The following is a 12,917-nucleotide window of genomic DNA, read 5'->3' on the forward strand; positions in this document are numbered from 1 at the left end:
TATTCTCTTTGGGTACCGAGTATTTGAAGTACCAGACTTTTAAAGACTTTTATAACTAAATTTAAAACAAATTATATTACATTATTAAAAGAAAAAAAGCTAGACTCGGACTCCTACATGGTTATCCTAATAAAAGTTATGGTAAGTGGTTTATTATATCACATCATAAGCAGCTATATTTTGTAAAAAAATTAAGCACACTTGGCCATGCTCTTTTTATTTTAATTGAGGTTAAGCAGTCTCTGTAGCATCTGCTAAAAATAGCATTAGTATTTAAAGCTTAATTATTACTGCCCCCTTAATTATTATTACCCCCTACATAAGACTAGATCAGTATAAAAGTGTTGTTAGCCCATGGGCATTCTAACGTGCACACCAATCATAATCAAATCACATAATGCATAGTAATGAGATAAACAATCATCACCATAAGCCATAGCAATCAAACCAATCAACAAGTCAATCATCATACGTGTCACACGTAATCACATCTCATCACATAAATAGAAAGAAAAAAAAAGTAAACATCCTCCCTAACCCAAAATCTAGAAGTGGTTCCCTATCAAACCAATGTGCATGTAATAGGCTTGTGTGGCTCTAGATAGGTCCTATGTAGGGTAGTTAATTCATGTTGCTTAAAGTTTAAATTTATTGAAGGTCTGAAAAGGAAACTTTAATTAAAGTTCAAATATTAATAGAGTAGGGTCCATTTTAGTTAATTTAGTTTTTTGATCCATTTTTAATGCTTAGGGTAGTGATCTTTGAAGTTTATGTTACATTAGGAAATTTTGGAAGGTCCCGTATCCTCCTATACGCTAGGCTAAGGGGGTCCAAATGGTCACTAGGAAGAATAAGCTAGGTTTGGGAAGTCTAGCATTTTAATTAAATATATGGCCTTAGGGGGAGTAGTTAGGCTTAGAGTTTGCTAGATTTTGAGTTTTCTAGGCTATGATATGAATTTTAGAAGATTTGGGTAATTAGGAAATTATTAAAATTGCTTAATAAGAAGTGATTTTATGATTTTTCTCCTAATCAACTCCAAACAAATTGAAATCACTCCTAAAAGTTAGGAATGACCTAAAGAAGTGTTTCCAAGTGTTTAGGGTGTTGCGAATCTATTTTTTAAGGAATATGATTTTGATTATAGCAAACACTTCTATTTTTTTATGACTGTCTTGCCTTCTAACATTTCAAGTCCACAAGATCAAATTACAATTTGAACCAGCTTAAGATTTGGTAGCCTAGGTCTGATTCAGTTTATATACTTTTTCCTTTTTTGACTTTATTATAATCGAAGTTTTTCCTGATGCTAAGTAACCTTACACACACACTTGGGGAATTTTTTTTTTGACTTTTTTTAGACTTCTCTATTTTTGCTCACATCGTCTGGGATGATCCAACTATTATCCTAGACAATCAGCTAAAAATAGAAGCCATAATAAGGGCATCCTGGTTAAGGCAGCCGTCATTAAGCACATCATCCTGGATAATAATTGTATCATTCGGGATGATAGCTGAAATAAGAAAGAATCAGCCACCATATCTATTTAAGTATTATTTATTTTTGGACATCATTCAGGATATCATACTTGACGATGCAACATAATTGTGCCTAAATTAATCTGATAATTAAGTAAAAAATTTAAGGCTTGATTGATATGATCACATCATCCTAGATGATCGCAGGATCATACGGGATGATCAGTTCAAAAACCTTAGTTATTCCTGGATGACCACATATCAAACAGCTTCTATTCAGGGTGATGTTTTGGACAATTTTCATGAATTTGAACTAATCGTCTGGGACGAGTGTGAGATCGGCCTGGACGACCAAGATAGATCAAGTTATTTTTCAATCATCCATACATCCCTTTAGTGTAATTATCTGGACGATATTCCATAATTTGTATTATTCGTACAGGATGATATTTCATCGTCCTGGACGTTATGAACAAATTTCCTCTATTCATCCCAGATCATCCTGGCTTTTTAAGCTTAATTTATGCTGATCGTATATGATGATATTTATATCATCCTGGATGATAAAGTCAACAAGTTACAATTAATGATCTATTTCAAAGCTCTTCTATTTAAGAGCTCTTATTCTACCCTTTAGAACATCTTCTGCTGGGTTGGTGAAAAGGAAGTTTGTAAAGCTTCTCTGCCTTACTGTGGGGGCAAAAGGAGAGACATTAAGTTTAGTGCAATACTCAGAGGACGCATCCAGGGAGTGGACTTAGGTCATGTTGACCGAACCACTATAAATTTATGTGTTCTTTATTACTGCTTTCGCATTTAATTTTTGCACTTTAAATTTCTGTGGTGAATCTTGGTTTTTATTTTAAGATTATGTTTTGATCAAAAGATTTTTTAAAATACTAATTCACCCAACTCTTAGTTAGCCTTAGGACTAGTTCATAAGGGCATAACATTCCTAACAAACTTTCAAGTGGTATTAGAGTGGGATTCATAAAATTTAGTTTTTGAAAACTTTTGAATTTTGATCGATGGCTAACTTTGGTAATCATAATACAACGAAAGGATATTATATTACATGACCCCCTTTGTTAGATAATTTTTTTTTTTTGGAAAACTTTCTTGCTACATTTTTATAAATCTTGATTATCATATGTGGATGCTTGTTAAAGAAAGTTATACACCACCTTCTCTTGAACTTAATGGAATTAAATATGAAGTTCCTTTTTCAGAATGGACTTTTGATGAAAGAGATTTAGCACAACTTAATGCAAAATGCTTGAACTATTTTTTATGTGCTCTGAAATTTGAAGATTATATGCTGAAAGTGCTCAGATGACACTAGAAAGTGCTCTGATACCACTTGAAAGTTTGTTAGGGATGTTAAGCCCTATAGAACTGGACCAAGTCTAAATAAAGAGAGTGGTGAATTGGTAAATAAGAAACTTTAAGCAAAGTACAAACAAAAATCACCACAAATAAAACAAATGCGGAAATTAAATGCGGAAGAAAATAATAAGAAAGAACTCACCGAATTTATAGTGGTTCGGTCAAACCTTGCCTACGTCCACTCCTTAGTGGCACCCTCTAAGTATTGCACTAAAACAAGTGTCTCTTCTTTAGACCCCACAATTAGGCGGAGAAGCCCTTACAAAATCACTTCCATCTTCCTCGGTGCGGCGGAGTTGCCGGGTCCTTTGACACCAAAGTCAACTTCTTCTTTGGTGAACTTCCCTCGAGACAAACCTTGAATCCGACGGTATTAAGATGCAAGCCTGCTGGAGCAACCGTGTTGAATCCCCCTCCACACTCCCTTGAGTCCCCCCTCACAGGATCTTCTCCCTCTCTCAGACTTCACCCATTCCTCACTCCCTTTCAAGCTTTCTCTTCAAGTCTGCCCCACAAGAACGAAGCTACAATGGCTGTCAAAGACACTTACAAAGTGCCTTGTCATCTCTTAAATAGAAGGGCTCAAAATAAGCTCATTAATGCAAGTTACCGACATTATCATCTAGGATGATAGGCATATCATCCTGGCCGATGTGTATGTTAACAACCCCTTAGTTTTGAGAATTCTCAAATTTTTAATCATGTATTCAAATTAAAAAACTCATTATATGAATTAAAGCAAACACCTAGAGCTTGATATGAAAAGCTGAACATATTCCTCCTAGGGAGAGCTTTTGTTAAGGGTAGTGTCCAACCTATTCCTTAAGAAAGTAGGAGAATATCTACTCATTATTCAAATTAATGTCGATGATATACTACTTAGATCCAAAAATAAAAATCTATGTGATAAATTTTAAAAGATAATGAGTAAATAGTTTGAAATGAGCATGATGGAAGAACTTAACTACTTCTTTAGATTTAGTGTGAAGCAAAGGAATGATGGAACCTTCCTTAGCTAATAAAAGTATATCAAGGATATTCTCAAGTATGTTGTAATCTAGGATGCCTAGTATGTGATTTTCATGATGAAAAACTTTATTAATTAAATTATTGCATTTCTCATAAAATATTTTAGATATTTCTTTTATCTGTGAGCTCTAACATTTCAAATAAGATATATATCGCTCAAGACTGCTGATGACTCAACATTGGATAAAATAGGATGTAAAAGAGTCTATAATTTTATTTTCTTTATTTTTTCTTATTAAGTTTGGCTGCATAAGAGTGTATGAAATTTGAGTGACGGTGCATAAACATATAGAGGAAAAAAAAATTTTAAAGCTAATTTTTTTCAAATTAATTATACTAGACAATTTTCAAACATACTATATGACATATTATATAAAAATAGGCATAATGAATAATTATTAAAATTACTTTTGTAAACTAATCATGTTATATGATGTGGATCATACTGTATAATTTCTTCCATTCTAAAAATCCTAGACGCCAGATTAATTTAAGTAAGATATTGAAACATGATTTTTGAACTAATCGTGATATGCGATCTCAATCGTACTATATGAATATTTGAAATCTTGCTAAAATTAACCCCATAATTAATAAAGAAAATTATGGTTTAATTAATTATATATGATTATGTTATATGATATTAATCATAACAAATGATTAGCATAGAGAAACTTTGGTCATTTCTGAGATCGTTCCGAATGATACCATAATTTTTAAATTAATTATACTATATGATATTCATATCATATTGGACAACTTACTTGAAATGAACTAACCATACTATATGAAGAGAGCAGTACATGATAATTATTAGAGACAAATTCAGTCATCCTAGGATTTATCCCATATGAATAGAGGAAATAGAATAGATCATATTGTTTGATGTATTCATAAAATTTGAACAATTTGTTTTGAATGAATGTTCAAATTTTTTTGGATGAGAAAAGTTCTAAACTAATCATACTATGTGAACCTTAATCGTATTATACAAATAGTGTCAATTAACTTGAATTTTTAGGGTTTATTGAATCCTATTATGAAAGTTATTTTTAAAGTTTCTCTTATTAATAAAGAGAGGAACCTGTAACTGATGGAGGAACTCTGAGAGAGGAGATTTTGAGAAGAAAATTATGGTTTGAGAGAGGAAGGAGAATGTGAGTTTGATTGAGCCATCTAATGCACATAATTCTTTGAAAGTATCACATATTGAGCTAGAAAAAGCATGTTTGGAATTAGAAAAACTTGCATGTCAATTAGATAATAGTAAGCATGCACTAAAACTAGAAGTGGAAAGCTATGAAAATGCAAATGAATTTTTGAGTGAAAAATTACTACATTTGAGAATAATAAACCATCACTTTCACTAGCTAAGTGAGAGCATGTGTTAGATGTAACTCTTATGGCATGTTAGGACAGATAGCTTGCACACACACTATAGCATGCATCAAATAAACCTAGGAAGAGGGACCATCACCCACATAGGTTAGTGAAACCATTCCCTAGTGTTAGATGTAACTCTTATGGCATGTTAGGACAGATAGCTTGCACACACACTATACGCAATAGGATATACTTATTGTGGAGGCCAAAATTGCATGCATTATAACATAACTTGCGTTTATGTCATTTATTCAAGCATAAGGTGGAACCCAAGCTCACCCAAATCTAACATTTAAAAGACATTATAGGGGTGCTCTCACAAAAGACCAAGTGAGAGCATGTGGTACCTGGATAGTGGTTTCTCGAGGCATATGACTGGTAATATAAATCAATTCATCACACTAGAGGCCAAGTCAAGAGGCAAGGTGACATTAAGAGACAACACCACTAGGAAAGTGGTGGGCTTATGTATAATTGGAAACTCTAAGCACTTTATGCTTGAAAATTTTTTGTTGGTTGATAGTTTAAAGAATAATTTGTTACGTATTAGCAACTATGCAATAAAGGATTTGATATACAATTATTTCTAACAAATACATGATTTGTTTAAAAGAAAAACTTGTGTTAGAAGGAAAATGTATGAACAATATTTATATGGTAGACTTGGACTACATTGAATATTCAAAGTCATTATTCCTAAAAACTATAATTAATGAATCTTGTCTATGACATAGGAGTCTATATCATGTGAGCATGAAGAATCTTAAGAATATCACTCAGAAAAAAAAAAAATAGTTTGAGGCATACCTAAGTTAAACTTCACTAAGGACCCCTATGTGATGTCTACTAACTAGGAAAATAACTAAGATCTTCATTTCAATCAATTAAAGACTTTAACACCTCTAAGACACTAGAAATCCTTCACATGGACCTATTTGTACCTATTAGTACAGCTCGCCTAGGAGGAAAGACATATGGATTTATAACAGTGGATGACTACTTTAGATTTACTTGGGTTAGATTCTTAGCACATAAGAAGAGTCAATTAAGGAATTTAGAACATTCTCCAATTATATTCAAAGGAAATTAGGATGTCAAATCTGAATAATTCATAGTGAACATTACAACGAGTTCTAGAATGATATGTTTGAATCATTCTGTCAAGAGATATGAATATAATATAATTTCTCTGTCCCTAGGACCCCCAGTAGAATGGAATAATTTAAAGGAAAAATAGAACCTTCATGGAAGCTACTAGGACAATGCTAGCTGAGTATTCACTTTGTTTGGGCAAAAGTAGTAAAAAATGCTTGTTATATTCTAAATAGAGTGAACATTACATCCAAACTTTATAAGAAACCCTATGAACTCCTTAAAGGTAGGACACATAACCTTTCTAACTTATAAATTTTTCACTGTAAATGATTCATCTTAATCAATGGAAAACCACCCTAATGAAAGTTTGATCCCAAGTCTAATGAAGGTGTCTTCTTAGGTTACTCATCTGTAGGTAAGACCTATAGAATTATCAATAAGAGGATACTAATATTAGAAGAGTCTACCCTTATGGTATTTGATGATTAAGATAAGACCTCTAAATATAAACCTAAAGAAGAACAAGTGGAGGTCATTCAAGGAGTAGAAACCATTGCTATAGGAGATAGAGTAGAACCTCAAGAAAATTTTCCTAGAGATTGGAAATATTATTCTAGTCATCCTAAAGAACTTATTTTAGGAAACTCATCTAAAAATGTTAGAAATAGGCATGGACATAGGAAGGAGGTTAGTCATTCAACCTTTATCTCAATCATAGAACCCACCAACATAGATCAAGCCCTACCTGATGAATTTTGGATCCTAACAATATAAAAAGTGCTAAACAAATTTGTTAGAAATGATGTTGGGAATTAGTTAAGAGACTTAAGGACCAAAGTTTGGTTAGGACAAAGTAGGTTTTTTAAAATAAGATGAATGACTCTAGAATAGTAGTGAGGAATAAGGCCAGATTAGTAGCTAAGGGGTGTAACATGATCAAATGAATAGATTTTTCGGAAACCTTTACCACTATAGCTAGACTAGATGCCATTAGGGTGTTGCTACCCTTTCCTTGCTTTATAGGTTTTAAGCTATATCAAATGGATATTAAAAGTGTTTTCCTAAATGGGGTGATTCAAGAGAATTTTTATGTTGAACAACCCCTAGGATTTGAAAATTCATTATTCCTTAATCATGTATTCAAACTGCATAAGGTCTTATATAGATTGAAGTAAAGACCTAGAGCCTGGTATGAAAGGCTTAGCACTTTCCTTCTATATCAAGGATTTGTTAAGGGTAGTGTAGACACCAACCTCTTCATAAAGAAAGAAGGAGAAGAATTGCACAATATTCAAATTTATGTTGATAACATCTTGTTTGGATCCTCAAATAAAAACCTATGTGATGAATTTTCAAAAATAATAAGTAGAGAATTTAGGATGAGTATGATGGAAGAATAAAGATACTTTCTTGGATTTAATGTAAAGTAAATAGATGATCCAATATAGATGCATCAAGGACAATCTTAAAAATATGAAATATATAATGCTAAGGCCATGAACACTCCCATTAGCTCCACTATTCAATTAGATGAGGGCCCAAATGAAAAATATGTAGATTAGAAAAAGTATAGGGTAATAATTGGATCACTTATGTAATTAACTACTAATAGATTGAATATTATATTTAATCTATACCTTTGTGCTAGATTTCAAGCTAAACTAAAAGAATCGCACATGACTGTTGTTGAGATAATTCTTAGATACCTATTAGGCACACTGAACCTTAGAATTTAGTATCCTAGACATGACACTTCTTTTGAAATAATAAGATATTCTAATTTTGATTTTATGGGACGTAGGGTAGATAGATAAAGCACTTATAGAACATACCAATTCATAGGATAATCCTTAAGTTTTTGGTCTAGTAGAAAACAAAGTTTAGTATCCGTCTCCACAACTAAGGTAGAATATATAACATAGGGAGTTGTGTAGCTCAAGTCTTATGGCTAAAGCAACAACTATTAGATCTTGAACTTCCTGTATGAACCATTCTAATTTTTTGTGATAATACTAGTGTAATTTGCATATCCAAGAATCCAATTCAACACTCATGCACAAAACATATAGATATTAGGCATCACCTCATAAGAGATCATATAGCCTATGGAGATATAAAATTACACAATATAGTTATAGGAGGTTAATTGGCAGACATCTTCGAAAAACCCTCACCTAGCCTATAACACCTTTAGTACCTTGAGGAAAAAATGGGTATTATAGACATTCATGCTTAATTCAAGACAAATAAAAAATTGCATTTAAAAGCATTCATTTATATGTGTTTAAATTACATGTTTGTTTATGTTCTTGTTAACGTGTTATTGATTTGTTGTTTGTGAAAAAAAATAATTTTAGTTTATGATGTTTCTTGATCATCACACATTCACCTCGCTAATGTTGAGATTGTTACAACTTAGTTTTTTTATTGTTGAGATTATTGCAACATATGTGTTTTTGATGATTCCAAATATTATTATTTTAATTATAGTTTCTTCGAACATGTTTTAGATGAATTACTTTTGTTGTTTGTGTGTACTAACATTTAAAGGAAATCATACTTGAGATTGTTGAAGGCTTCAAATAAGATTAAATTAGGGTTGATTGTAAATGGAGTATGTATTTTTAATTTATTGAGTCTGAGAAAGTGTGATTGTAGTTGAGTAACTGCGCACACACAAGCTGTGGGAGTGTTTAAAATTTGAAATGTTTTTTAACTAATCGCACTATACAGATTCATTTCATACAGGATGATTTGTTCAGTTATTTCCTCCTACGAGTAGTTAAACAAACTGTAGAAATAAAAATTTTCTAAGTACAGATCACACTATACGAATAGAGCTTCATACAGTCAAAATTCAGAGTATGGATTGGACGGGTCCCTTTTTGTCCTGACGAATTCAAAACTTTTTTGTAATTGATTGAACTGTACGATGTCTTATTCATACAGACGACATCTAGAGTACGAATTGGATGGGTCCCTTTTGTCCCGATGAATGTCAAATTTTTCTAAATGGATCATACTGTATGATGCCTTATTCATACAGGTAATGTTTAGAGTACGAATTGGACGTGTCCCTTTTCATCATGATGAACTCCAAATTTTTCTGAACGGATCATACTGTATGATGCCTGGTTTTTACAGATGACGTCCAGAGTACAAAATGTGGGGAATCTTTTGGTCCCGATGAATCAGAAAAATTTTCTTACAGTTCATACAGTACTAACATGGTTGGTACTGGATGATTATCGTGTACAAAAATATTTTGTACAGGTTCATATGTAATAGTTTTTGAACTATTTATACATATAAAGTACGAATGAATTGTATGATCATACACACTCAAAATGGAAAATTTCGGTTTTTTGAATGGTTTTTCTTATCTTTCATATTAAAGGCCCTTAGAAATTGACATAATAAGTGTTGTTATTCGTGATTTTTCAAGGGCAAGTGAAAGAGTGTTTGTGGGAGAGTGTTTGAGAGAGAGTTCTTGTAAGTGGAGTGTGAAGGGATCACAACGTTATTCAAAGGTAAGAATCTCTTTTGGTTTTTTATTATTACTCTTCTTTTCTTCTTTTTAGTTACTTGAGAGAAAATCTGGTACTCTATGGAACTTAGAGGGTGTGAACAGATGACGATACTCTATCGAAACTTGAAGGGTGTGAATAGATAATGGTAGTCAGCCGACACTTGGATGGTGTGAACAGACAATGGTACTCTACTAACACTTGGAGGGTGTGAAAGGATGATGATACTCTATCGTACCGAGGATAGGAGGAAAAGTGTAAAAATATAAAGGCTTCTCTGGCCTATTTTGGGGGCAAAAGGAGAGTTACTTTGGATAAAAGTGTAATACCTGAAGAGGGAGCCTTCAGGGAGTAGACTTAGGTTTTGTTGGACCAAACAACTATAAATATTTGTGTTCTTTTTATTTTTACATTTTAATTTTTAGAATTTAATCTTTGTGGTTGAAAAGCTTATTTTAAAAAAGATAATAAAATTTGGTAATTATTAAATTGGTTTTCTATTAAAAATCCAAGAAAACTTTAAATAACTAATTCACCCCTTCTTTTGGTTAGCAGTGGGATAATTGCGTTGGTTTAACAATATATATGGATTTTAACAAGTGCTATCAGAGCCTTGTTTTAGAACTATAAGTTTATATTACTTTTTAAAAATGATAATGACTACTTTTAGAGAGATGCTTTTGACGCATCTTCATTCTGATAGACCATAAAGGATCAAAAAGGTATTTTTTTTCTGTGCATGGCCGGCCAATTGGCCTATCGCACATCATGCTCCATCCGGCTCTAAAAATGCTTTCTAGAATGGGGTCAGAATACCGAACCAGACTCCTGGGTAAAAATCTATTGATGTTCCCATAGGGTCGCTATATAGGACCCACCAAATGCCTTCATGAGTCCCACGATGTGGGTTTCATCACTCGATGTACGGTGAGTCAACACTACCAGTGGTTTGTAGGCTGTGGCGAAGAGCTAGAAAAAAAAGAGATGGATGGTTAAGAAAAAGGGTGCATCACGATGACTTCGTAGGAGGTCACCCTTCCCAGTACTATCGCCCATACGCACTTAACGATGGAGTTTGGATGGGATCCGATGCACTAGTGCTGGTTTGGTTGCACACGTAGTAAAATGGTCTCATATTATTCTTAAGTTGACGCCGTGGAGAGATGATTTTGACGCATCTTCATTCTGACAGACCATAGGGGATCAAAAATCCATATTTTGGCTGTGCATTGGCGACCAATTAGATAATAGTACATCGTCCCTTCATCCAACTCAGAAAAAGCTTTTCGGAATGGGGTCAAAATGGCAAATTGGACACTTGGGCGGAAGGTTATTGATGTTCCCGTGCAGTTGCCACATATGACCCGCAGGATGCTTTCACGAGTCCCATGATGCGGGTTTCATCGCTCGATGCATGGCGAGCCAACACCGCCAGTGGTTTGTTGGCCGTGGAAAAGATTTAGAAAAGAAAAAGAGATGGCTGGTTAAAAAAAAGGGTACAACACGAGGAATTCCTAGGAGGTCACCCATCCCAATACTACTCTTGCCCAAGAATGCTTAACTTTGGAGTTCTGATGGGATCCAATGAACTAGTGCTATTATGATCGCACCCGTAGTAATATGGTCTCAAATTATTTTTAAGTTGACATCGTAGAGAGATGATTTTGACGCATCTTCATTCTGACAGATCATAGGGTATCAAAAATACATTTTTTGGATGTGCATGGCCGACCAATGGGCTACAACACAATGGAACTCCATCCGGCTTGAAAAAATCTTCATGGAATGGGGTAATAATGCCGAATCGGACTATTAGGTGGAAAGTTATTAATTTTCCTGCGTGATCGCCACATAGAACCTGACAGATACATTCACGAGTCCCACGATGTGAGTTTCATTGCTCGATGTATGACGAGCCACCACCAGAGGTTCGTAGGCCGTTATGAAGATCTAGAAAAAAAAAGAGATGACTGGTTAAAAAAAAGGATGCAACACGAGGACTTCCCAGGAGGTCACCCATCCTAGTACTACTCTCGCCCATGAACACTTAACTGTGGAGTTTTGATGGAATCCGGTGTACAAGTGCTGGTATGGTCGCACCCGTAGTAATTTGGTCTCAAATTATTCTTAAGTTGACCCGTGGAGAGATGATTTTGATGCATCTTCATTTATACATACCATAGGGGATAAAAATGAATTTTTTGGCAATGCATGGCCGATCGATGGGCCTATGGCGCATTAGCGCTTCATCCAGCTCGAAATAATCTTTATGGAATGGGGTCATAATGCCACATCAAACTCATGGGCAAAAAGTTATTGATGTTCCCACGTGGTCGCCACATAGGACCTGTTGGATGCCTTCACAAGTCCCACGATACGGGTTTCATTGCTTGATGCACGGCGAGCCAACACTGCCGGTGGTTTGTAGGCTGTGGCGAAGAGCTAAAAAAATAGATGGTTAGTTAAAAAAAGGAAGCAACACGAGGACTTCGCAGGAGGTCACCCTTCCAAGAACTACTCTCGCCCAACTGTTACAAATATATTTTCATGACTCATGTTTTGATGATTGACAAACACTGTTGATTCTCTTGGACTGGTTGTTGCTTCTAACTTTTTAGGAATCGAAGATCGGACGAATAAATGAAGCCAGTTCAAGATTGCGTAGGTTTAGGGTTTAGTCAGTCTGTACTTTATTTTTTCTCTTCTTGAGTCTATTTGTAATGGTCAAAGAGACTGATGATAAGTAACCCTACACACACACACTTGAGAGAATTAGAATTTCTGTTTTTACTCATATCGGCTAGGACGATATTTTCATCGTCCTGGACGATCAGGCTTAAAATAGAAAGTCTAAATATGGATTCTTAATTAAGGCAGCTGATATTAACAGATCAGCCTGGACGATACGTGTATCGGCCAGGACGATAAGCTCAAAACAGAAAGAAGTTGCCGCCATAGACAATTAAGGTATACTGTATTTTTAAATTATCGGCCAGGACGATCATTGATCGGCCTGGA

At 34.2% G+C, this 12,917-nt stretch overlaps 1 non-coding gene and 1 pseudogene across 1 annotated transcript; both read right to left on the reverse strand.

The window, feature by feature from the left end:
• Positions 1-11,392: 11,392 nt before the first annotated feature.
• LOC114580070 lies at positions 11,393-11,511 on the reverse strand (annotated as a pseudogene).
• A 371-nt stretch (positions 11,512-11,882) lies between these two features.
• Positions 11,883-12,001, reverse strand: LOC114580065. The gene has a single exon (XR_003701356.1). It is a non-coding gene; the product is annotated as a 5S ribosomal RNA (ribosomal RNA).
• Positions 12,002-12,917: the final 916 nt, after the last annotated feature.

Source organism: Dendrobium catenatum, unplaced genomic scaffold, assembly GCF_001605985.2.
Source record: "Dendrobium catenatum unplaced genomic scaffold, ASM160598v2 fragScaff_scaffold_747, whole genome shotgun sequence".
Lineage (NCBI taxonomy): Eukaryota > Viridiplantae > Streptophyta > Magnoliopsida > Asparagales > Orchidaceae > Dendrobium > Dendrobium catenatum.